This window comes from Hylobates moloch, unplaced genomic scaffold (assembly GCF_009828535.3).
Source record: "Hylobates moloch isolate HMO894 unplaced genomic scaffold, HMol_V3 SCAFFOLD_15, whole genome shotgun sequence".
Classification (NCBI taxonomy): Eukaryota; Metazoa; Chordata; class Mammalia; order Primates; family Hylobatidae; genus Hylobates; species Hylobates moloch.
The window spans coordinates 70891703-70915133 of NW_026652290.1; the positions used below are offsets into that span (position 1 = coordinate 70891703).

Sequence of the window (23431 nt, forward strand, 5' to 3'; positions counted from 1 at the left end):
ACCCTCAGCTCCCTTGCCCCCTCTGACACTGAGATACTCACTTGACTAAACAATGACCTCTGTTGAAGAAAACATTCCCCATAGTCCAGTTGTACATCTGTGCAGCCAAATGCAACTAGTGAAGAACCAAACCATACTAAGAGATCTCACTTTAAATTCATGATCATAAGTTTTGGGTAGGCCCTTAATGCTGCTAACAAACATACCGAATTTCCCTGGCCCTTTTACTCTCCCACTCTTCTGGGTGGCTATTTCACACCTTCTCTGTCCTCAAACCTCAAATACTTACTCACCTCCCCTCATCATTCTGATGCCCTTGCTTCCTATTTCACTGAGAAAATAGAATGAATCAGAAGAGAGCTCCCACAAACACCCACCACTGCATCATGCCCATATTCTGGGCTTCCTTCCTGTGACTGTAGAAGAACACTCTGTGCTCCTAGACAAGGCCACCACTGGCCAGGTGTGATGGCTCATGCCTGTAATCCAGCACTTTAGGAGGCCGAGGCAGGCAGATTGCATGATGCCAGGAGTTCAACACCAGCCTGGGCAATATGGTGAAACCCCGTCTCTACAAAAAATACAAAAAAAAAGAAAGAAAGAAAGAGAGAGAGAGGGGGAAAAGAAAAGAAAAGAAAAAAAGAAATGAAAAGGCCACTGTTTTCCTTATGAACCAGACACCACCTACTCAAGGACATCACTCCAGCAATTCTCCTCTCAATCACCTGCATCAGCTCATCCCTTTCCCCTGGATCTTTTCCACCAATCTATGAACATTATTTCTCCCATTTTTGAAAAACCCTCTGTTGACCTCACTTCCTCTTTCAGCTACTACCTCCATTTCTTTCTTCCTAGGGGTTGTCTATATTCCCCATGTCCAATATCTCTCTAAAACCTAACATAGTCAGTTATTTATCCAATCCACTTCAACTAAATTACTCTTGTCAAGATCTCCTCCACTTTCCTGTTGCTACATCCAACAGCCAAGCCTTAATTTTCATCTTACTTGATCAATTAGTAGAATGTGATTACTCTTTCCTCCTGAACCACTTTCCATATAGTTTTTAGAAGGGCACTTACCTAATCTTTCCCCTATTTCTCTGGCTGCTCATTATCAGTCTTCTATGTTGGGTCCTGTTCATCTCTCTGACCTCCAAAACTTGGAGCATCCCAAGATTCAGCCCTTGTACCTCTTCTCTTTTCCATCTTCACTGACTCGTTTGGCAATTTCCTCTAGTCTCTGACTTGAACTATCATCTAGGATGTGCTAACAGTGTCCAGTCTGCATGGCTCCCCTATACCCCAGATTCACATATCCAGCTGCCTCCTTAATATTATCACTTGAATAATAGACATCACAAGTTTAACAAGTCCTAAACTGAACTTCCGATTGCTGCTTGTCATTGCCCTACCACCAAATCCTGTTCCTTTTCTTCTCTTCCCCAGTTGCAGAGTTCAAAGCCTTGAAGTCATACTGGATGCTTCTTTTCCTCTCACACCTCACATCTGACCTATCAGCAGATCTGTCTGATTAACCTTCAGCATATGTCCAGAATCTGACCAATTCTCACCACTTCCACTACTGCCACTGCTGTCTTTTGCCTAAATTACTGTGGGAACCTCCCAACTAGTCTCCCAGCTCCCAGCTTCCATCTTTGACATGTTGAGATTCTTCTCAACACAGAAGCCTGGGCCAGGCACAGTGGCTCATGACTGTAATCCCAGCACTTTGGGAGGCCAAGGCACAAAGATCTATTAAGCCTAGGAGTTTGAGGCTGCAGTGAGCTATGATTGCACCACTGCACTCCAGCCTGGGCAACAGAGCAAGACCCTGTCTCGAAAACACACACACAAAAAAACCAGAAAACAAATATAAAACACAGAAGCCTGAGGGATACTGATAAAAACATAAATTCAAGAAGATCACTCTTCTGCTCAAAAACCCCCCAAGCCTTCCAAAGGGCCGGATGTGGTGGCTCATGCCTGTAATCCCAGAACTTTGGGAGGCTGAGGTGGGTGGATCGAGGAGTTCAAGACCAGCTTGGGCAACATGATGAAACCCCATCTCTACCAAAAATACAAAAATTAGCCAGGCATGATAGTGCACACATGTAGTCCCAACTACTGGGGAGGCCGAGGCGGGTGGATCGCTTGAGCCCAGGAGTTCGAGATCAGCTTGGGCAACATCATGAAACCCCATCTCTACAAAAAATACAAAAATTAGCCAGGCATGATAGTGCACACCTGTAGTCCCAGCTACTAGGGAGGCTGAGGCGGGAGGATCGCTTGAGCCTGGGAGGCAGAGGTTGCAGTGAGCCAAGATCACACCACTGCCCTGCAGCCTGGGCCACAGAGTGAGATCCTGTCTCAAAAAAAAAAAAAAAAAAAGAAAAGAAAAAAGAGAAGAAAAGAAAAAAAAATTAAAGCATGATGTAGGCTGGGAAAAAAAAAAAAAAAAAAACCTCCAAAGATATTTTTAGTAAAAGTTCAACTTGAAAAATTATTTTAAAGCCCTACATGCTCTGCTCACTGCCCATTCTCTCCCAACCTCACCCTCTACTTCTTCCCCGCTTCCCTGTTCTATTCTAGGAGCACTCCCCATCCTTTGCTGTTCCTTGAACATTCCAGACACCTCAGGACCTTTGTACTAGCTGTTCCTGGGATATTCTCCCCCCAGATATGACTCACTCATTCACTCACTCAACTCCTTCCCTCAAACATCTCCTTCTCAGTGAGCCCTTCCCTGTTAATCCATCTAAAATTGCAATTTCAAGTGCTCCTTTTCCCACTTACTGGCTTTATTTTTTTTTTCTGCAGAATTTATTGCCACCTATGGAACAAATGTTTATTTTATTTATCTCTCTCTCTCTTTTTTTTTTTTTTTTTGCCTATTCTGACAACCAAAATGTAAGCTCCAAAAGGGTGGGGGTTTTTTCATCTTTTTTCATTGCTGTATCTTAGCACTTAGAAGAGTGTCTATATATATATATATGTATATACATATATATGTATGTATAGTATTCAGTAAAGATTTATTGAATGAATGAATGCCTACTGTATGCAAAGAATCACCTTTAGGTTCTGGTGAAACAGAGAAGAATAAAGTTACTGAACACTCTGCACTTCAGGTTCCTCATCTACAAAATGGAGATAATAAGCCTCATGGGACTATTACAAGGATTAAATGACCGATAACTTACGTAGTGCTTGGAATAGCACCAGGCACTTAGTAAGTACTATGTTAAGTAAATAAAATACATATATATATATATATATATATTTAAATCCTCGCCCTCAGGAAGCTCACATATAGTGGAAAGTAAGATATATTTGCAAAAAATACACAGTATGCAGTGTTAGCTAAGAAGACGGGAAAAGGGTCAACTTATCCTTAGGGTGAAAGAAGCCTTCACAGAGAAGCTGATACTTAATGTGAATCTTGGAGAATGAGGAGGTGTTTACCAGGCCAAAAATAAGGGCATCCTAGGCCAAGGACAAGCGAACAAATGTTTGAATCAGGAGGCTCAGAGGTTAGAATAAATCTGTCCTCCCACCTTCCAGGAAGTGTTGATCCAGCGTTGTCTCAATATATCCAGCCTGTTTTTCCTACTTCATGCTTTAATTTCCTTATTATGTAAGAGAAGGTGTTGGTAACACTGAATATTAAATAGTAGTAATTTCACTGTGTAGGAGAGAAAGCTTCGGAGATTTTTACACCCTGGGGAAATATTTATTCAAATCTGCACGATGCACACAGTGAAAAGCACCTGCTAGCTCTAAGTCACCTTCACATTCCTGAAAGAATTTTCAAGTTTCTTATAGTTTATTGATATTTATAATGTTGATATTTTCAATCTTCTAATATGACCATTGATAACCACCTAGCTTATTAAAAGTCTTACATTTCATTTGTTTCAAAAGCACTCTGATTTCAATTTTACTATACATTTTATTTAACTTTTTTTAAGTTAATTAAAAGCATGTTTTAGGCTGGGCATTATGGCTCACTCCTGTAATCCCAGCACTTTGGGAGGCTGAGTGGGGAGGATCACTTGAGGCTAGGAGTTCAAGACTAGCCTGGGTAACACTGTGAGATCTCATCTCTACAAAAAATTTAAAAGTTAACTAGGCATAGGGATTCAGTGTGGTCCTAACTACTCAGGAGGCAGAGGTGGTTGGATTGCCTTGAGCCTAGGAGGTTGGGGCTGCAGAGGGCTGTGATTGTGCCACTGCACCTCAGCCTGGGTGACAGAGCAAGACCCTGTCTCAAAAAAACAAAACAAGTTTGGTTTGGTGGCTCATGCCTGTAATTCCAGCAATTTGGGAGGTGAGGCAGGTGGATCACTTGAGAACAGGAGTTTGAGACCAGCCTGGGCAACATGGTAAAACTCCGTCTCTACCAAAAATAGAAATAAATTAGACAGGCATGGTGGTGGGCGCCTGTGATCCCAAGTACTTGGGAGGCTGAGGCTGGAGGGTCACTTGAGCCTGGGAGGCAGAGGTTCTAGTGAGCCAAGATTGCACCACTGCACTCCAACCTGGGTGACAGAGTGAAATCCTGTCTTAAAACAAACAAAACAAAACAAAACAAAACAAAACTCTAATGTCCATTGAAATATTTTCTAAAGGAGTTTTTCTCTACATTAAAAAATATGAGTTAGGTCCTTTGGCCAGAAACTTAATGTAAAATTATATATATATAAATTAGGGACAACATTACTTCACGCCAACTTTCACTAAGTCCTCTTAAGTGAGTGATCTAGAAATCAGAGGAGAGGGACCTGACCATGAAGCAGTCAAGGCATCATCCAGGGAACACCGCAGGGGCCATGCAGGAGGTATCAGAGCACCACAGATGGATGTCCAATTTTCAGGATATGGCCCAGAAATAGTCTTGCCAATGTCCTGGGTGTAGGCCCTGAGAGATCCTAGACATCCAAACGCCACTTTATTCATTTACAATGAGAAATTAAACTCTCACATGGGTCAGAATTTTCTCGCTTGCCTAATTGGTGCATTTTCTCCTTGAAGTCAAGGCAAAGAGAAGCCATTTCACCATCAGAAGGCACTTTACTAACTTACCATGAGAAATCTCTATCATGGGGACAGAAACTTCAAGGTGTGAATGCTCTCTGCATTTTCTCCCTGCAGACAGCCTACATAGGAAGTCAAATCATAATCTGAATCCTGCTCAGTAGTAAGAATAAAGATAGATAATCAAATACATGAAAGTGGGCTAAAAGACCCTGTGGCACACTGAATAAGGCCCCCAAAGATGCCCACAGAACCTGTGAGTGTTACTTTACATGGCAAAAGGGACTTTCGGGTGAGCACGGTGGCTCATGCCTGTAATCCCAACACTTTGGTCGGCCGAGGTGGGCAGAAATCACCTGAGGTCGGGTTCGAGACCAGCTGGCCAACATGGTGAAACCCCGTCTCTACTAAAAATACAAAACTTAGCCAGGTGTGGCGGCATACTCCTGTAATCCCAGCTACTTGGGAGGCTGAGGCAGGAGAATCGCTTGAACCCGGTAGGCGGAGGCTACAGTGAGCCAAGATCATGCCACCACACTCCAGTCTGGGTGACAGGGCGAGATCCTGCCTCAAAAAAAAAAGAAAAAAGAAATATGTATGCTAACGGTTAAGACTTTCTTTCCCCCACTCTAAGCTTGGAGAGGTACTGCCAGTTTTGTCTAGGCCAAGCAATCGTTTTTTGACTGATATCTTTAGATATATTAATATATAATTATACTGTTGACATTTTAGCTGGCCTAAGAGTCAGCCTGTCTCCTTCAGGAAATTTAATATTTTTCTGCTCTGATCCTACAGTTTATTCTCAGAGGGCAATCTTATTTCCTCATTCTCAAGTCCTTAGAAGGTACTTCTTCATGATCACCCAAAATGTTAACAAATTATAAGAAGGAAACATCTACGATTGGGTTAAACCCTGGTGCCAACAGATAAGTTTCACTCTCTTCTATAACCTAAAATTATAGGTAGCCATTCTAATCCTAGAATTGTCTGAAATTTCTCACAAATGGGTCAAACTGTGATCATGTAGACAGTTGACTATAAATTTAATACCACTACTCAAAAGATAACTAAACAATTTGCTTTTGAAATTGTCTCTAAGCCGGGCGCAGTGGCTCGCACCTGTAATTCCAGCACTTTGGGAGGCCAAGGCGGGTGGATCACAAGGTCAGGAGATCGAGACCATCCTGGCTAACACAGTGAAACCACGTCCCTACTAAAAACACAAAAAATTAGCCAGTGATGGCAGCGTGCGCCTGTAGTCCCAGCTACTAGGGAGGCTGAGGCAGGAGAATGGCATGAACCCAGGGGGTGGAGCTTGCAGTGCGCCGAGATCGCACCACTGCACTCCAGCCTGGGTGACAGAGTGAGACTCTGTCTCAAAAAAAAAAAAAAAAGAAAAAAGAAAAAGAAATTGTCTCTAGTTAGAGTCAGGGCTGGTCTAAAAAGTAGGAGAAGTGAATACCTATGCTCATGAAATCACAACATGGTAGCAACAGCTGAAATCCCCATTTTGCAGAAAAAGAAGCTGGGGCCTACAGAAGTTAAGTGATTTTGCCCAAGGCTGGGGCTCTTAAATGTCATAGTGTGAGGATTCAAACCTCTTAAACCTCTTAACCAGAGTCTAGGCTTTTTTTTTGTTTTTTGAGACGTAGTCTCGCAGTGTCGCCTGGGCTGGAGTGCAGTGGCATGATCTCAGCTCACTGCAACCTCCGCCTCCCAGGTTCAAGTGATTCTCCCGCCTCAGCCTCTTGAGTAGCTAGGATTATAGTCACCCGCCACGACGCTCAGCTAATTTTTTGTATTTTTAGTAGAGACGGGGTTTTACTATGTTGGCCAGGCTGGTCTTGAACGCCTGACCTCGTGATCCACCCGCCTCAGCCTCCCAAAGTGCTGGGATTACAGGCGTGAGCCACTGCTCCCGGATGAGTCTAGTCTTTTAACCATTACTCTGTTGATATGATTTAAGAAATATGGGAAATATCCCTGTTGTAAATATACTGTTATGTGTCACTTAACATTGCGAATATGTTCTGAGAAATGCATTGTTAAGCAATTCATCGTAGTGCAGACATCTTAGACTGCACGTACACAAACCTAGATGGTATAGCCTACTACATATCCAGGTGATAGGGGATAGCCTATCACTCCTAGGTTACAAACCTGTACAGCATGTTACTGTACTGAATACTGTAGGCAACTGTAACACAATGGTAAGTATTCGTGTATCTAGACATACCTAAACACAGAAAAGGTACAATAAAAATACAGTATTATAGTCTTATTTTGGGGGGTGGGGGATGGAGTCTCACTCTGCTGCCCAAGCTGCAGTGCAGTGGCATGATCCCAGCTCACCGCAACCTCCACCTCCTGAGTTCAAGCAATTCTCCTGCCTCAGCCTCCCGAGTAGCGGGGATTACAAGTGCCCACCACCACGCCCGGCTAATTTTTTATTTTTAGTAGAGACAGGGTTTCACCATGTTGGCCAGGCTGGTCTCAAACTCCTGACCTCAAGTGATCCACCCACCTTGGCCTCACAAAGTGCTGGGAGTCTTTTCTTTCATTTTCAGCTTTCTGGCAAAAACCAAAAAGCCTGCTAGAGAAATTCTAAAAGAGCTGTAACACTGCTGTTATAGTCTTATGGAACCACTGTTACATTTGGTCTATCATTGATCAAAATGTCATTATGTGACACGTAACTGTATTTCCCCATTATCTTTCAGCATGTCTGAAATATTATGATTCATTTGGTCTTGACAGCATGTATTTCTGGGAAAAGTGAAGCTAACTCTTTTCAGAATCTAGGGAGAAAAAATCATTATGTTCTTTCTTTATTTCTGTTACTAACACCTTACTTCAGACCACCGTCATTTCTTACCTGGATTATGGCAACAGCCACCCAGCTGGTCTTCATGCTACTTTGGTTGGCTCCTTACAGTCTGTTCTCCACATTACAGCCAGAATGATCTTCCCATAATGCAGGTCTGATCATGTCACTCTGCTGCCTGAATGCTTTCAGGGGCTCCTGATTGTCTTCAGCATGGTCTACACCAGTGGTTCTCACACATTAGGCAAAACCTTATGTAACACACAATTTTCATCATTCCCCCACTTTCCTAAAAGGAAATTCATATAGAAATGTGTGGATAGGCCAGGCATTGTGGCTCACACCTGTAATCTTAACTCACTGGGAGGCTGAGACAGGAAGTTCGCTTGAGCCTAGGAGTTCAAGACCAGCCTAGGCAACATAGTGGGACCCTGTCTCTACCAAAAAAAAAAAAAAAAAAACAGTTTTTATATATATATATATATATACAAAAATTAGCCAGGCATGGTGGCACACAACTGAGGTCCCAAGTACTCGGGAGGGTGAGGTCAGAAGATCACTCATGCCTGGGAGGTCAAGGCTGCAGTGAGCCTTGGTTAGACCACTGTGTTCCAGCCTGGGCAACAAAGCAAGACCCTATCGCAAAAAAAAAAAAAATTGCCCACAGGCACGAGTGAGAGGCCTAACTGTACTCCCACACTCATATCTCTGAGAGCCTGATTAATTTTGCAGACCTCACAAACCTCAGACTGCTCTGAGCCACTTTTCTTTGTTCACCCTGATTAGTTTGCCTTGGGCTTTAATCCTCATAAACTGCTTAAATACCCAACACTGTACATACAATGGTTTTTCTCAATAGTCTTTGTAGAAGCCACTTTCTCTGCCTGGAGCTCTTTCTTTCCAGCTTTATCTGACTAACTCCTTCTCATTCAGGTCCCTCCTTAGAAGTGCTTTCCTCGGGCAGTATGGCCATTTTCACGATATTGATTCTTCTTATCCATGAGCATGGAATGTTCTTCCATTTGTTTGTGTCCTCTTTTATTTCATTGAACAGTGGTTTCTAGTTCTCCTTGAAGAGGTCCATCACATCCCTCATAAGTTGGATTCCTAGGTATTTTATTCTCTTTGAAGCAATTGTGAATGGGAGTAATTTATAGATTCAAAGCCATCCCCATCAAGCTACCAATGACTTTCTTCACAGAATTGGAAAAAACTACTGTAAAGTTCATACGGAACCAAAAGAGAGCCTGCATTGCCAAGACAATCCTAAGCCAAAAGAACAAAGCTGGAGGCATCAGGCTACCTGACTTCAAACTATACTACAAGGCTACAGTAATGAAAACAGCATGGTACTGGTACTAAAACAGAGATACAGATCAATGGAACAGAAAAGAGCCCTCAGAAATAATACCACACATCTACAACGATCTGATCTTTGACAAACCTGACAAAAACAAGAAAGGGGGAAAGGATTCCCTATTTAATAAATGGTGCTGGGAAAACTGGCTAGCCATATGTAGAAAGCTGAAACTGGATCCCTTCCTTACACCTTATACAAAAATTAATTCAAGATGGATTAAAGACTTAAATGTTAGACCTAAAACCATAAAAACCCTAGAAGAAAACCTAGGCAATACCATTCAGGACATAGGCATGGGCAAGGACTTCATGTCTAAAACACCAAAAGCAATGGCAACAAAAGCCAAAATTGACAAATGGAATCTAATGAAACTAAAGAGCTTCTGCACAGCAAAAGAAACTACCATCAGAGTGAACAGGCAACCTACAGAATGGGAGAAAATTTTTGCAATCTACCCATCTGACAAAGAAAGAATAAAAATTTACAAGAAAAACAAAAAAACCCATCAAAAGTGGGTGAAGGATATGAACAGACATTCTCAAAGAAACATTTATGCAGCCGAAATGCAAATCAAAACCACAATGAGAAACCATCTCACACCAGTTAGAATGGCGATCATTAAAAAGTCAGGAAACAACAGGTGCTGGAGAGGATGTGGAGAAATAGGAACACTTTTACACTGTTGATGGGACTGGAAACTAGTTCAACCATTGTGGAAGACAGTGTGGCGATTCCTCAAGGATCTAGAACTAGAAATACCATTTGACCCAACAATCCCATTACTGGGCATATACTTAAAGGATTATAAATAATGCTGCTATAAAGACACATGCACACGTATGTTTATTGCGGCACTATTCACAGTAGCAAAGACTTGGAACCAACCCAAATGTCCACCAATGATAGACTGGATTAAGAAAATGTGGCACAAATGCACCATGGAATACTATGCAGCCATAAAAAGTGATGAGTTCATGTCCTTTGTAGGGACATGGATGAAGCTGGAAACCATCATTCTGAGCAAACTATCACAAGGACAGAAAACCAAACACTGCATGTTCTCACTCAAAGGTGGGAATTGAACAATGAGAACACTTGGACACACGGTGGGGAACATCACACTCTGGGGCCTGATGTGGGGTGGGGGAAGGGGGGAGGGATAGCATTAGGAGATACACCTAATGTAAATGACGAGTTAATGGGTGCAGCACACCAACATGGCACAGGTATACATATGTAACAAACCTGCACGTTGTGCACATGTACCCTAGAACTTAAGTATAATTAAAAAAAAAAAGTGCTTTCCTCCAACAAGCCCTCCCTGACACCAATGAGACATAATCTGCTGAACTTCCTCTGTTATAGCACATGTCACAGTGTCTGCGCCCCTTACCGCTTTGGCCACCTCCTAGAGGATGAGTTTCTTGAGGGCATAGAGTATGTTGTGGTCACTGTCACACACACAATGATTGGCACAGATCTGACATTCATAATGAAAAGGAAAAGGAAGTTGGAGAGCTTCAGTGACTAATTTGGGTGAACTTGTTTATATTTCTACTGAAGGAAACTTTGGGAAAGGAAAATAATGAGGTTGGGAGTACTAAAGGTCAGTTTTAATTTTTTAGAAACATTATTTCGAAATGTGTAAAAATGAAAAAAAAATACGCATATTATGAAAGTATTAAAATGGCCTTTCGGCTGGAACCACCATCTTCCAGTAATTCGCCAAAATAATGAACACAAAAGGAAAGAGGAGAGGTGCTGGGTAGATATTCTCTAGACCGTTTAGAAAACGTGGAGTTGTTCCTTCGGCCGTGTATATGCAAATCTATGGCAGGACAATTCTCCCTGACAATCGCACAGATAGGGCTGCATGACAGTCACACAGGCAGACCTGCATGGCACTCCAGTTAGACAGACAGGTTTCCAAAGCACTGCCTTAACATTGAGCAAATAGTTAAACCTAGGGAAATCAGTACAGTCATACATTCCTTGTACCAGGAGTCAACGAAATCTGAGACGAGTCAAGGTAACAGAGGCAGCTGTCTGAATAGATTCATTGGAGAGTCTAAGGCAGCTCGCCAGGCCAAGCCGTAAAGGAGATAAGATAGAAATAATCAATCCAGTACCACAGCAGACAGGTCTTGAAGGTACTGGGGCCCCCACAGTTTAATCGGACTTAGCAAGCATTTTTTGCCTCCGACCTTCTAATTGAAACAAAATTAGTTACCAATAGACTTAGGCGAATATTAGACTGCTGTTAGGCTCATAATCTCAACCTACATAAGCACGAAGAAAATTTTAATACTTTGAATTGGTCTGGTGGAATTATCTCCGGCCTTCTCCCTGTATCTGGTTACAGCAATAAATTCCCTTCTTTCCTAGTTTGTCTGCTTCTCATTATTGGTGGGCCTTCAGAAAACGCAGCCGGACTCGGCTTGGTTCTGGGAACAAATCAGTAAGAAAGGTGATATTGTAGACACCAAGGGAGTGGGCACGGTTCAAATAGGAATGCCCCCCAAGTGTCACCATGGCTAAACTGGAAGAGCCTATAATGTTCCCCAGCATGCCGTTGGCATTGTTGTAAACAAACAAGTTAAGGGCAAGATTCCTGCCAAGAGCATTAATGTGGGTATAAGCACATTAAGCACTCTACAAGCTAAGATAGCTTCCTGAAACGCATGAAGGAAAATGATCAGAAAAAGAAGGAAGCCAAAGAGAAAGGTACCTGGATTCAGCTGAAGCACCAGCCAGCTCCACCTAGGGAAGACACTGTGTGAGAACCAATGGGAAGGAGGCTGAGTTGCTGGAACCACTTCCCTACGAATTCATGCATAATACATATATACACATATATGTGTGTATGTATATATGTATGTATGTATGTATATATATGACCTCTGGACTGTAAAAAAAAAAGTAATTAAATGTAAGAAACCTGGTAAATATGACCTCAGGTAGGTCATCAAGGTAAACATCAACAGTGAGAGGTTATGCTGGTAGTATGTACCCTTGGTATGTGTGATGAAAATGGTACTTCACCTCTGTAGTTTTTGTAGGTGTGAAGGGAAAACTTCCTCTTCACCCTCTGAAGGTTCACTGAAAAATCAACTGACAAAGGGCAGATTTTTTTTCTTTTTCTGAGACAGGATTTCCCTCCGTCACCTAGGCCAGAGTACAGTGGTGTGATCATGGCTTACTGCAGCCTCAGCTTTCCAGGCTGAAGCCATGCTCCTACCTCAGCCTCCTGAGCAGCTGAGACCACAGGCAAGCACCACCATACCTGGCTAATTTTTTATATATATATATATTTTATAGAGATGAGGTCTCACTATCTTACCCAAAGTGGTCTCAAACTGCTGAGCTCAAGTGACCCTGCAGCCACCAGTTCTCAAAGTGCTGGGATTACAGAAGTAAACCACTGTGCTGAGCAAGATTAATAGGGGAAGTGGTGTGCAAATTTATTAACGTGTGCAGGGAAGAACCACAGAGTGTTTCCCAACTATGCAATGAACTACAGATGGTTATATGCCCTTGTTTTTAGGGAAAACGGAGAACAGGAAGAGTGGATGATTTCAGGAGAGTAGTAAATGATATTTAGGGGAATTCAATGGGACTGAAGAACATACAATGGCCTGGGACAAAGTCTATTGGATCTGCTGAGAAAACAATGGTTTGTGACAAAAGTCTGTCCATCCAGGTGTGTTGACAGACTTCAGTCTTTCTTCCTGTGATTTGAGTTCAGTTAATAAAAACTCAGAGAAGGTACCAGAAGTAACTGTTTTCTTCTTTGGTGGGTCTGGACTTTAAGTAGATGAGGGAACTTCAGAGAATATCATCCTGTGTTTACAGAGAGAAAAAAAAGATTGAGAGCCAGGAGGCTGAGGGGAATTGCTGGGAAAGTCAGAGAGACCTTGAGGCTTTTTCTTCAATTCAGCATGTCAGAATGCCATATTTTGGAGTATTGGTTTCTGAGTCCCAACATTCTCCTCCCCTCAACCCATAAACCCAGTCTAATAATAAGAAAAACATTAGACAAATTCCAGTTGAAGAACGTTCTACAAAATATCTGATGAGTAGTCTCCAAAACTATCAAGGTCATTAAAAACAAGAAAAGTCTGAGAAATTGCCATAGCCGAGTAGCCCAAAGAAACATAATGACTAAGGCCAGGCACCGTGGCACACGCTTATAATCCCAGCACTTTGGGAGGCCGAGGTAGGCAGATCACCTGAGCTCATGATTTCGAGACAGCCTGGTCAACATGGTGAAACCCTATCTCTACTAAAAACACAAAAATTAGCCAGGTATGGTGGCAGGCACCTGTAACCCCAGCTACTTGGGAGGCTGAGGCAGGATAATCACTTGAACCTGGGAGGTGGAGGTTGCAGCAGTGAGCTGAGATCATGCCACTGCACTCCAGCCTGGACAACAGTGTGAGACTCTGTCTCAAAAAAGAAAAGAAAAGAAAAGAAAAAAGAAAAGAAAAGAAAAGAAAAGAAGGAAAGAAAGAAAAGAAAGAAAGAAAAAGAAAGAAAGAAAAGAAAGAAACATGATGACTAAATATAATCTGGTATCCTAGATGGGATTCTGAAACAGAAAAAGGACATTAGGTAAAACCTAAAGAAATCTGAATAAAGTATGGACTTTTATTCATAATAATGTATCAATATTGGTTCATTAATTATAACAAATATACCAAGTTGTAGGGAAGAACAGATTTCCTCACCCATTGCAAGGTTTATGGCTGAGACCTCTATAACAAAAGACAGATTAACAAGAGAAAAGCATAACAAAATTATTTAGTATAAGTTTTATGTGACATGAGGGCTTTCAGAAATGAGAAGACCCAGAAAAACTGTGTATTTTTATGATAGTCTGAAGTATGATTGGAAGACAAACAGGTATGATGGAATGGTAATAAACTGGGAGGAATCAGGCTTGTTTGTTCAGTTTCTTCTTGGCATCCCTGTTTGATAATTCTTCCCTGGGATATAGGGCAGGACATCTGTTACCTGAGAGCCTTCTGGGGGAAAAGGAGGGAAAAGGCCAGAGAGTGACCCTCCAAGTTTTTATGGTCTGCTTCAGGGGAGAAAAGGGGTGAAGGAAATTCTAGTTTTTATGGCTTGCTTTAGGGGAGAAAGGCACAAGAGAAGGTCAAAGAGACCCTCCTGCTTCTGCTGTCTTTTCAGTTTTCAAACTACCCTATTTCAGGACATTATGTTCTGAGCCCCAACAATGCTAATGTTAATAATAGAGGAAACTGGCTGCAGGATATATGTGAACTCACTCTACTATCTTGGCAATTTTTCAGTAAACCTAAAACTGTTGTTGCAGAACGAATAGTGTTTGGTTACATGGATAAGTTCTTTAGTGGTGATTTCTGAGGTTTTGGTGCACCCATCACCCAAGCAGTGTACACTGTAGCCAGTGTGCAGTCTTTTATCCCTCGCTCCCCTCCCACCCTTCCCCCCAAGTCCCTAAAGTCCATTGTATCATTCTTATGCCATTGCATCCTTATAACTTAGCTCCCACTTCTAAGTGAGAACATATGATGTTTGGTTTTCCATTCCTGACCTACTTTATTTAAAATAATGGTCTGCAATTGTATCCAGGTTGCTGCAAATGCCATTATTTCATTTCCTTTTATGGCTGAGTAGTATTCTATGGCATAGATATATGACTTTTTTTATTCACTCATTGATTGATGGGCATTTGGGCTGGTTCCACATTTTTGCAATTGCGAATTGTGCTGCTATAAACAAGCATGTGCAAGCGTCTTTTTCCTATAATGACTTATTTTCCTCTGGGTAGATACCCAGCAATGGGATTGCTGGATCAAATGGTAGATCTAATTTTAGTTCTTTGAGGAATCTCCACACTGTTTTCCATAGTGGTTGTACTAGTTTACATTCCCACCAGCAGTGTAAAAGTGTTCCCTTTTCACCACATCCATGCCAACATCTATTATCTATTTTTTTTATTTTTAAATTATGGTTATTGTTGCCGGTATCATATTGTGGTTTTGATTTGCATTTCACTAAAAATTAGTGATGTTGAGCATTTTTTCTTGTTTGTTGGCCATTTATAGATCTTCTTTTGAGAACTGTCTATTCATGTCCTTAGCCCACTTTTTAATGGGATTGTTTCTTTCTTTCTTGCTAATTTGAGTTCCTTGTAGATTCTGGACATTAGTCCTTTGTCAGATGCATAGTTTGCACAGATCTTCTCCCACTCTGTGGATTCTCTGTTTGTTTGTCTGTTTGTTGAGACAGAGTCTCACTCTGCCACCCAGGCTGGAGTGCAGTAGTGCAATCTCAGCTCACTGCAACCTCCACCTCCTGGGTTCAAGTGATTCTCCTGCCTCACCCTCCCAAGTAGCTGGGACTACAGGTGCCTGCCATCATGCCTGGCTAATTTTTGTATTTTTAATGGAGATGGGGTTTCACCATGTTGGCCAGGCTGGTCTCAAATTCCTGACCTCAGGTGATCTGCCTGCCTCAGCCTCCCAAAGTGCTGGGATTACAGGCATGAGCCACCATGCCTAGTCAGGGTTGTCTGTTTACTCTGCTGATTATTTCTTTTGCTGTGCAGAAGCTTTTTAGTTTAATTAAGTCCCATTTATTTATATGTGTTTGTGTTGCATTTGCATTTGGGTTCTTAGTCATGATGTCTTAGACTAAGCCGATGTCTTAAGACTAAGACAATGTCTACAAGGGTTTTTCTGATGCTATCTTTCAGAATTTTTATAGTTTCAGGTTGTATATTTAAGTCTTTGATCCATCTTGAGTTGATTTTTTTATAAGGTAAGCGATGAGAATCCAGTTTCATTATTCTACATGTAGTTTGCTAATTATCCCAGCACCATTTGTTGAATAGGATGTCCTTTCCCCACTTTATGTTTTTGTTTGCCTTGTTGAAGAACAGTTGGCTCTAAGTATTTGGCTTTCAAGGTTCTCTATTCTGCTCTGCTGGTCTAAGTGCCTATTTTTATGCCAATACCATGCTGTTTTGGTGACTATAGCCTTATAGTATAGTTTAAAGTCAGGTAATGTGATGCCTCCAGATGTGTTCTTTTTGCTTAGTCTTGCTTTGGCTATATGGTTTCTTTTTGGTTCCATATGAATTTTAGAATCATTTCTTCTAGTTCTGTGAAGAATGACGAGAATGGCATTGAATTTGTAGATTGCTTTTGACAGTATGGTCATTTTCACAATATCGATTCTACCCATCCATGAGTATGGGATGTATTCCATTTGTTTATGTCGTCGCTGATTTCTTTCAGCAGTGTTTTGTAGTTTTCCTTGTAGAGGTCTTTTATCTCCATGGCTAGGTATATTCCTAAGTTTTTTTGTTTTGTTTTGTTTTGTTTTGCAGCTATTGTAAAATGGGTTGAGTTATTGATTTGATTCTCAGCTTGGTTGCTGTTGCTGTATAGCAGTACTACTGGTTTGTGTACACTGATTTTTGTATTCTGATGCTTTACTGAATTCACTTATCAGTTCTAGGGGCTTTTTGGATGAGTCTTTAGAGTTTTCTAGGTATATGATCATATCATCGGGAAACAGCGACAGTTTGATTTCCTCTTTACCAGTTGGATGCCCTTGATTTCTTTCTCTTGTATGATTGTGCTGGCTAGGACTTCCGGTGCTATGTTGAATAGAAGTGGTGAAAGAGGGCATCCTTGTTTTGTTCCAGTTTTCAGGGGGAATGCTTTCAACTTTTCCCCACTCAGTATAATGTTGGCTGTGGATTTGTCATATATGGCTTTTATTACCTTAAGGTATGTCCTTTCTATGCCAATTTTGTGAGGGTTTTAATCATAAAGGGATGTTGGATTTTGTCAAATGCTTTTTCTGCATCTATTAAGATGATCACGTGGTTTGTGTTTTTAATTCTGTTTATGTGGTGTACCACATTTATTTATTTGCATATGTTAAACCGTCCCTGCATCCCTGGTATGAAACCCACTTGATCATGGTGGATTATCTTTTTTTGTGTGTGTGACAGAGTCTTGATCTGTTGCCCAGGCTGGAGTACACTGGGATCTCGGCTGAATGCAACCTCTGCCTCTCAGGTTCAAGTGATTGTCCTGCCTCAGCCTCCTGAGTAGGTGGGACTACAGGCACGTGCCACAACACCTGGCTAATTTTTTTTTGTATTTTTAGTGGAGATGGGGTTTTGCCATGTTAGCCAGGACTCCTGACCTCAGGTAATCCACTCACTTTAGCCTCCCAAAGTGCTGGGATTACAGGCATGAGCCACCGCATTCAGCCTGGATTATCTTTTTGATATGCTGTTAGATTCAGTTAGCTAGTATTTTGTTGAGGATTTTTGCATCTATGTTCATCACGGATATTGGTCTGTACTTTCTTTTTTTGTTATGTCCTTTCCTGGTTTGGGTTTTAGTATGATACTGGCTTCCTAGAATGATTTAGGAAGGATTCCCTCTTTATCTTCTGGAATAGTGTCAACAGAATTGGTACCACTTCTTCTTTGAATGTCTGGTAGAATTCAGCTGTGAATCCATCTGGTCCTGGACATTTTTTTGTTGGCAATTTTTTTATTACCATTTCAATCTCGCTGCTTGTTACTGGTCTGTTCAGAGTTTCTATTTCTTCCTGGTTTAATCTAGCAGGTTTGTATGTTTCCAAGAAAAAAACTTTAAGTTTATTTTTAAAAATTTGGCAAAAATACATACAATACCCAAAAATGGTGTATAAATGCAGTAAGCCCATGAAAGGATAATCAACATCTTTAGTCACAGACAAATACAAATCAAGTCACAATGCAATACTATTAGCAATACACCAAAATGGTTAAAATGTAAAAGACTGGAAAACTCAAGGGTTCATGTGGATATAAAGCACCTGAAATTCTCAAACACTGACTACAGGAAAACAAAATGATACAGTTGCTCTAAAAATCAGGTTGGCTGTCATCCCAGATACTCAGGAGGCTGAGGCAAAAGGACTACTTGAGCCTAGGAGTTTGAGACCAGGCTAGACAACATAGGGAGACCCCTCTCTTAAAAAAAATTAGTGTGACATTTCTTATAAAGTTAAACACATACCTTCCATAAGAGCTAGCAATTCCACTTCTGGGTAATTACTCAAATCTCTGAATAGACCAATAACAGGTTCTGAAATTGTGGCAATAATCAATAGCTTACCAACCAAAAAGAGTCCAGGACCTGATGGATTCACAGCCAAATTCTACCAGAGGTACAAGGAGGAACTGGTACCATTCTTTCTGAAACTATTCCAATCGATAGAAAAAGAGGGAATCCTCCCTAACACATTTTATGAAGCCAGCATCGTCCTGATACCAAAGCCTGGCAGAGACATAACCAAAACAGAGAATTTCAGACCAACATCCTTGATGAACATTGATGCAAAAATCCTCAATAAAATACTGGCAAACCGAACCCAGCAGCACATCAAAAAGCTTATCCACCATAATCAAATGGGCTTCATCCCTGGGATGCAAGGCTGGTTCAACATACACAAATCAATAAATGTAATCCAACATATAAACAGAACCAAAGACAAAAACCACATGATTATCTCAATAGATGCAGAAAAGGCCTTTGACAAAATTCAACAACTCTTCATGCTAAAAACTCTCAATAAATTAGGTATTGATGGGACGTATCTCAAAATAATAAGAGCTATCTATGACAAACCCACAGCCAATATCATACTGAATGGGCAAAAACTGGAAGCATTCCCTCTGAAAACTGGCACAAGACAGGGATGCCCTCTCTCACCACTCCTATTCAACATAGTGCTGGAAGTTCTGGCCAGAGCAATCAGGCAGGAGAAGGAAATAAAGGGTATTCAATTAGGAAAAGAGGAAGTCAAAATGTCCCTGTTTGCAGATGACATGATTGTATATCTAGAAAACCCCATCGTCTCAGCCCAAAATCTCCTTAAGCTGATTAGCAACTTCAGCAAAGTCTCAGGATACAAAATCAATGTACAAAAATCACAAGCATTCTTGTACACCAATAACAGACAAACAGAGAGCCAAATCATGAGTGAACTCCCATTCACAATTGCTTCAAAGAGAATAAAATGCCTAGGAATCCAACTTACAAGGGATATGAAGGACCTCTTCAAGGAGAACTACAAACCACTGCTCAATGAAATAAAAGAGGATACAAACAAATGGAAGAACATTCCATGCTCATGGGTTGGAAGAATCAATATCGTGAAAATGGCCATACTGCCCAAGGTAATTTATAGATTCAATGCCATCCCCATCAAGCTACCAATGACTTTCTTCACAGAATTGGAAAAAACTACTTTAAAGTTCATATGGAACCAAAAAAGAGCCCGCATCGCCAAGACAATCCTAAGCCAAAAGAACAAAGCTGGAGGCATCACGCTACCTGACTTCAAACTATACTACAAGGCTACAGTAACCAAAACAGCATGGTACTGGTACCACAACAGAGACATAGATCAATGGAACAGAAAAGAGCCCTCAGAAATGATGCCGCATAGCTACAACTATCTGATCTTTGACAAACCTGACAAAAACAAGAAATGGGGAAAGGATTCCCTATTTAATAAATGGTGCTGGGAAAACTGGCTAGCCATATGTAGAAAGCTGAAACTGGATCCCTTCCTTACACCTTATACAAAAATTAATTCAAGATGGATTAAAGACTTAAATGTTAGACCTAAAACCATTAAAATCCTACAAGAAAACCTAGGCAATACCATTCAGGCCATAGGCGTGGGCAAGGACTTCATGTCTAAAACACCAAAAGCAATGGCAACAAAAGCCAAAATTGACAAATGGGATCTCATTAAACTAAAGAGCTTCTGCACAGCAAAAGAAACTACCATCAGAGTGAACAGGCAACCTACACAATGGAAGAAAATTTTTGCAACCTACTCATCTGACAAAGGGCTAATATCCAGAATCTACAATGAACTCAAACAAATTTACAAGAAAAAAACAAACAACCCCATCAAAAAGTGGGCAGAGGACATGAACAGACACTTCTCAAAAGAAGACATTTATGCAGCCGAAAAACACATGAAGAAATGCTCATCATCACTGGCCATCAGAGAAATGCAAATCAAAACCACAGTGAGATACCATCTCACACCAGTTAGAATGGCCATCATTAAAAAATCAGGAAACAACAGGTGCTGGAGAGGATGTGGAGAAATAGGAACACTTTTACACTGTTGGTGGGACTGTAAACTAGTTCAACCATTGTGGAAGTCAGTGTGGCGATTCCTCAAGGATCTAGAACTAGAAATACCATTTGACCCAGCCATCCCATTACTGGGTATATACCCAAAGGACTATAAATCATGCTGCTATAAAGACACATGCACACGTATGTTTATTGTGGCACTATTCACAATAGCAAAGAGTTGGAACCAAGCCAAATGTCCAACAACGATAGACTGGATTAAGAAAATGTGGCACATATACACCATGGAATACTATGCAGCCATAAGAAATGATGAGTTCATGTCCTTTGTAGGGACATGGATGAAACTGGAAAACATCATTCTCAGTAAACTATTGCAAGGACAAAAAACCAAAACACTGCATGTTCTCACTCATAGGTGGGAATTGAACAAAGAGAACTCATGGACACAGGAAGGGGAACATCACACTCCGGGGACTGTTGTGGGGTTGGGGGAGGGGGGAGGGACAGCATTAGGAGATATACCTAACGCTAAATGACGAGTTAATGGGTGCAGGAAATCAACATGGCACATGGATACATATGTAACAAACCTGAATATTGTGCACATGTACCCTAAAACCTAAAGTCTAATAAAAAATAAAAAATAAAAGAATAGTAAAATATATGGTCACAACCCACACACACATAAAAATGTAAAATGAAATGATCAACAACAAAAAAGCATAATCACCTGGAAATTAACAACAATTCTTAGAAAGGTTATGAGGCTATGCATGCTGGGTATAGGAAAGAAAAAATATTTTTTCTTCTACCCTTTTTGATCAGGCTGGGTTTCAAACACAAAAGACACATTACCAAGAGAAAAGAATACAAATTTATTTAATGTAAGTTTTATATGATATGGGAGCCTTAATAAAGAAAACCAGAGCTGAAGAAACAGTTAAACCTGTGTGTTTTCACACTAGGTTTGATGAAGATTGGAAAGTCATGAAAAATATGATAGGACAAAAGGGGTATGAGCTAAGGAAAATAAACTGGGGAAACAGCAAGGCCTGTCCATTCGGATTCCTCTTAGGGGGCGTCTCTCCATCTTCAGAGACAAGCATAATGGAGAGGGCACCCCTTGCCTGAGAGTCCTACGACCTGCTTCAGTGATTGGTCAGAGAGTCCTTTCTGCATCTACCACTTCTCAAATTCCTTCAGCTTAAATTTTAAATATGGGCCTGGCACAGTGGCTCATGCCAGGGTAATCCCAGTACTTTGGGAGGCTGAGGTGGGAGGGTTGCTTGAGCTCAGAAGCTCAAGACCACCCTGTGCAACATAGGGAGACCCCACATCTACTTAAAAAAAAAAATTAGCCGAGCATGGTGGCACCTGCCTATACTCCCAACTACTCGGAAGGCTGAGGCAGGAGGACCACTTGAGCCCAGAAGTTCAAGGCTGCAGTGAGCTCTTATCATGCCACTGTACTCTAGCATGGGTGACAGAGTGAGACCCTGTCTCAAAACAAAACAAAACAAAATAAAAGCCCAAAATATTAAATACGACAGGACACCATATTTTGGGGTAATGAATCCTGAACCCTGTCAGGGGTAAGATATCATGATACTTACAGCTTTTCAAATAATTTAACAAAAGAAAAAAGGAAGGAGGGAAGGAAGGAAAGAAGGGAGGGAGGGAAGGAGGGAGGGAAAAAAGTAAATGTGGCAAGACATTCAAAAATGGTGAATCAAGATGACAAATATATTAGTTGTATTCTTGCAACTTTTCTATAGATTTGAAAATTTTCAGAATAGGAAGTTGTGGGGGAAAGCAAGCTCAGTAATACCACTGGTAAGATGACAGCGATTTCTTTAGGGGTCATTTTTTTATTTTTTACTTGGCTCACTGGCTCAAGGCTGGCCAAAGTATTTATGTTGCCCGAGCACTTAAAATGTGCCTGTCTTCACAGAACAGTCTGTTCTCACTGTTTATTAAGAGTTGCCCAGATGGTTCAACTAAATTTAGGATTATGTGTTTCACACCAGTACAACCCAGTTGTAAAATAAAAAGCTCCCTCATATAACTTCTTTTGGGCTCCATGACTCCAAAAAATGCTCAATTTATTCGTCCCATTGTTTTGGATTATGCGGACATTTGTATTCAGGATAAATTTTAAAAGAAAGCAGAGGAGGCAATAAATATGTTTATGTCAACAATGCTACTGTTGCTTGGACATTTCTGGGAACCCCACTTTTGCGCTTCAGAGCCTTTTAAGAACCTCATAATAAAATTGGTGTAGTTATTTTAAAAACATGCACATTTTATTTTGGATAAAACAGGATCAGAACAAGTGCTCACCCAACTTATTTACTGTAGGATATAATAAATTCCTCTTCAAAGATTTTAGACTGTAAATTGTTAAGTACAATGAGTTCTGAGATCCTCTCCAAAGAACCAATGTATCAATATGTTCAGCTCCCCTGTTCTTCATTCGCCATTTTAAAGTTTACCTTCCTCGTTCTCCTTTCCCCTAGTTTCAGTAAACAATCTTTTCCACCAGTTCTAATTAGTAGTTCACATCTATTCCCCTGGTCACCTGCTCTGTCCTGAGTCACCAGTGGTCAGCTGCTCTGACCTGAATCATCCTGAGTCACCTGTTCTGTAACCACCCTTTGTGCCAAACTACTCACCCTACCACTCCGGCTCATACCCGTGTTCTTTAAAACAGCCAATCAGAATTAGCTTAGACTGTGCGGTTCAACCCTAGCCAATCGGGGAACAACACAGCAGTAGGGGCTACCTGCATCAGGAATAAAACCCCTTCCCCTCCCTTGTTCAAGCGTGCTCTCGCCATTGCTCCATCTGCGAGTTGCACCCTTCTATAGAAGTAAAAATTGCCTTGCTGAGAAAATTAAATTTATGTTCGAGGGCTATTTCCTTGCAGCACCGAAAATTTATTTTAACATTTACCATTCTTTAACACAAATGACCTTTGGTATTTCTGAAAAATCAAGTCTATCTTAACAAATTAAAATTTGCAACATAGATGCTATT

At 41.0% G+C, this 23431-nt stretch overlaps 1 non-coding gene across 1 annotated transcript; it reads right to left on the minus strand.

The window, feature by feature from the left end:
* Positions 1-7596: 7596 nt before the first annotated feature.
* LOC116484353 (U7 small nuclear RNA) lies at positions 7597-7658 on the minus strand. The gene has a single exon (XR_004252528.1). It is a non-coding gene; the product is annotated as a U7 small nuclear RNA (small nuclear RNA).
* Between the last annotated feature and the right edge of the window lie 15773 nt (positions 7659-23431).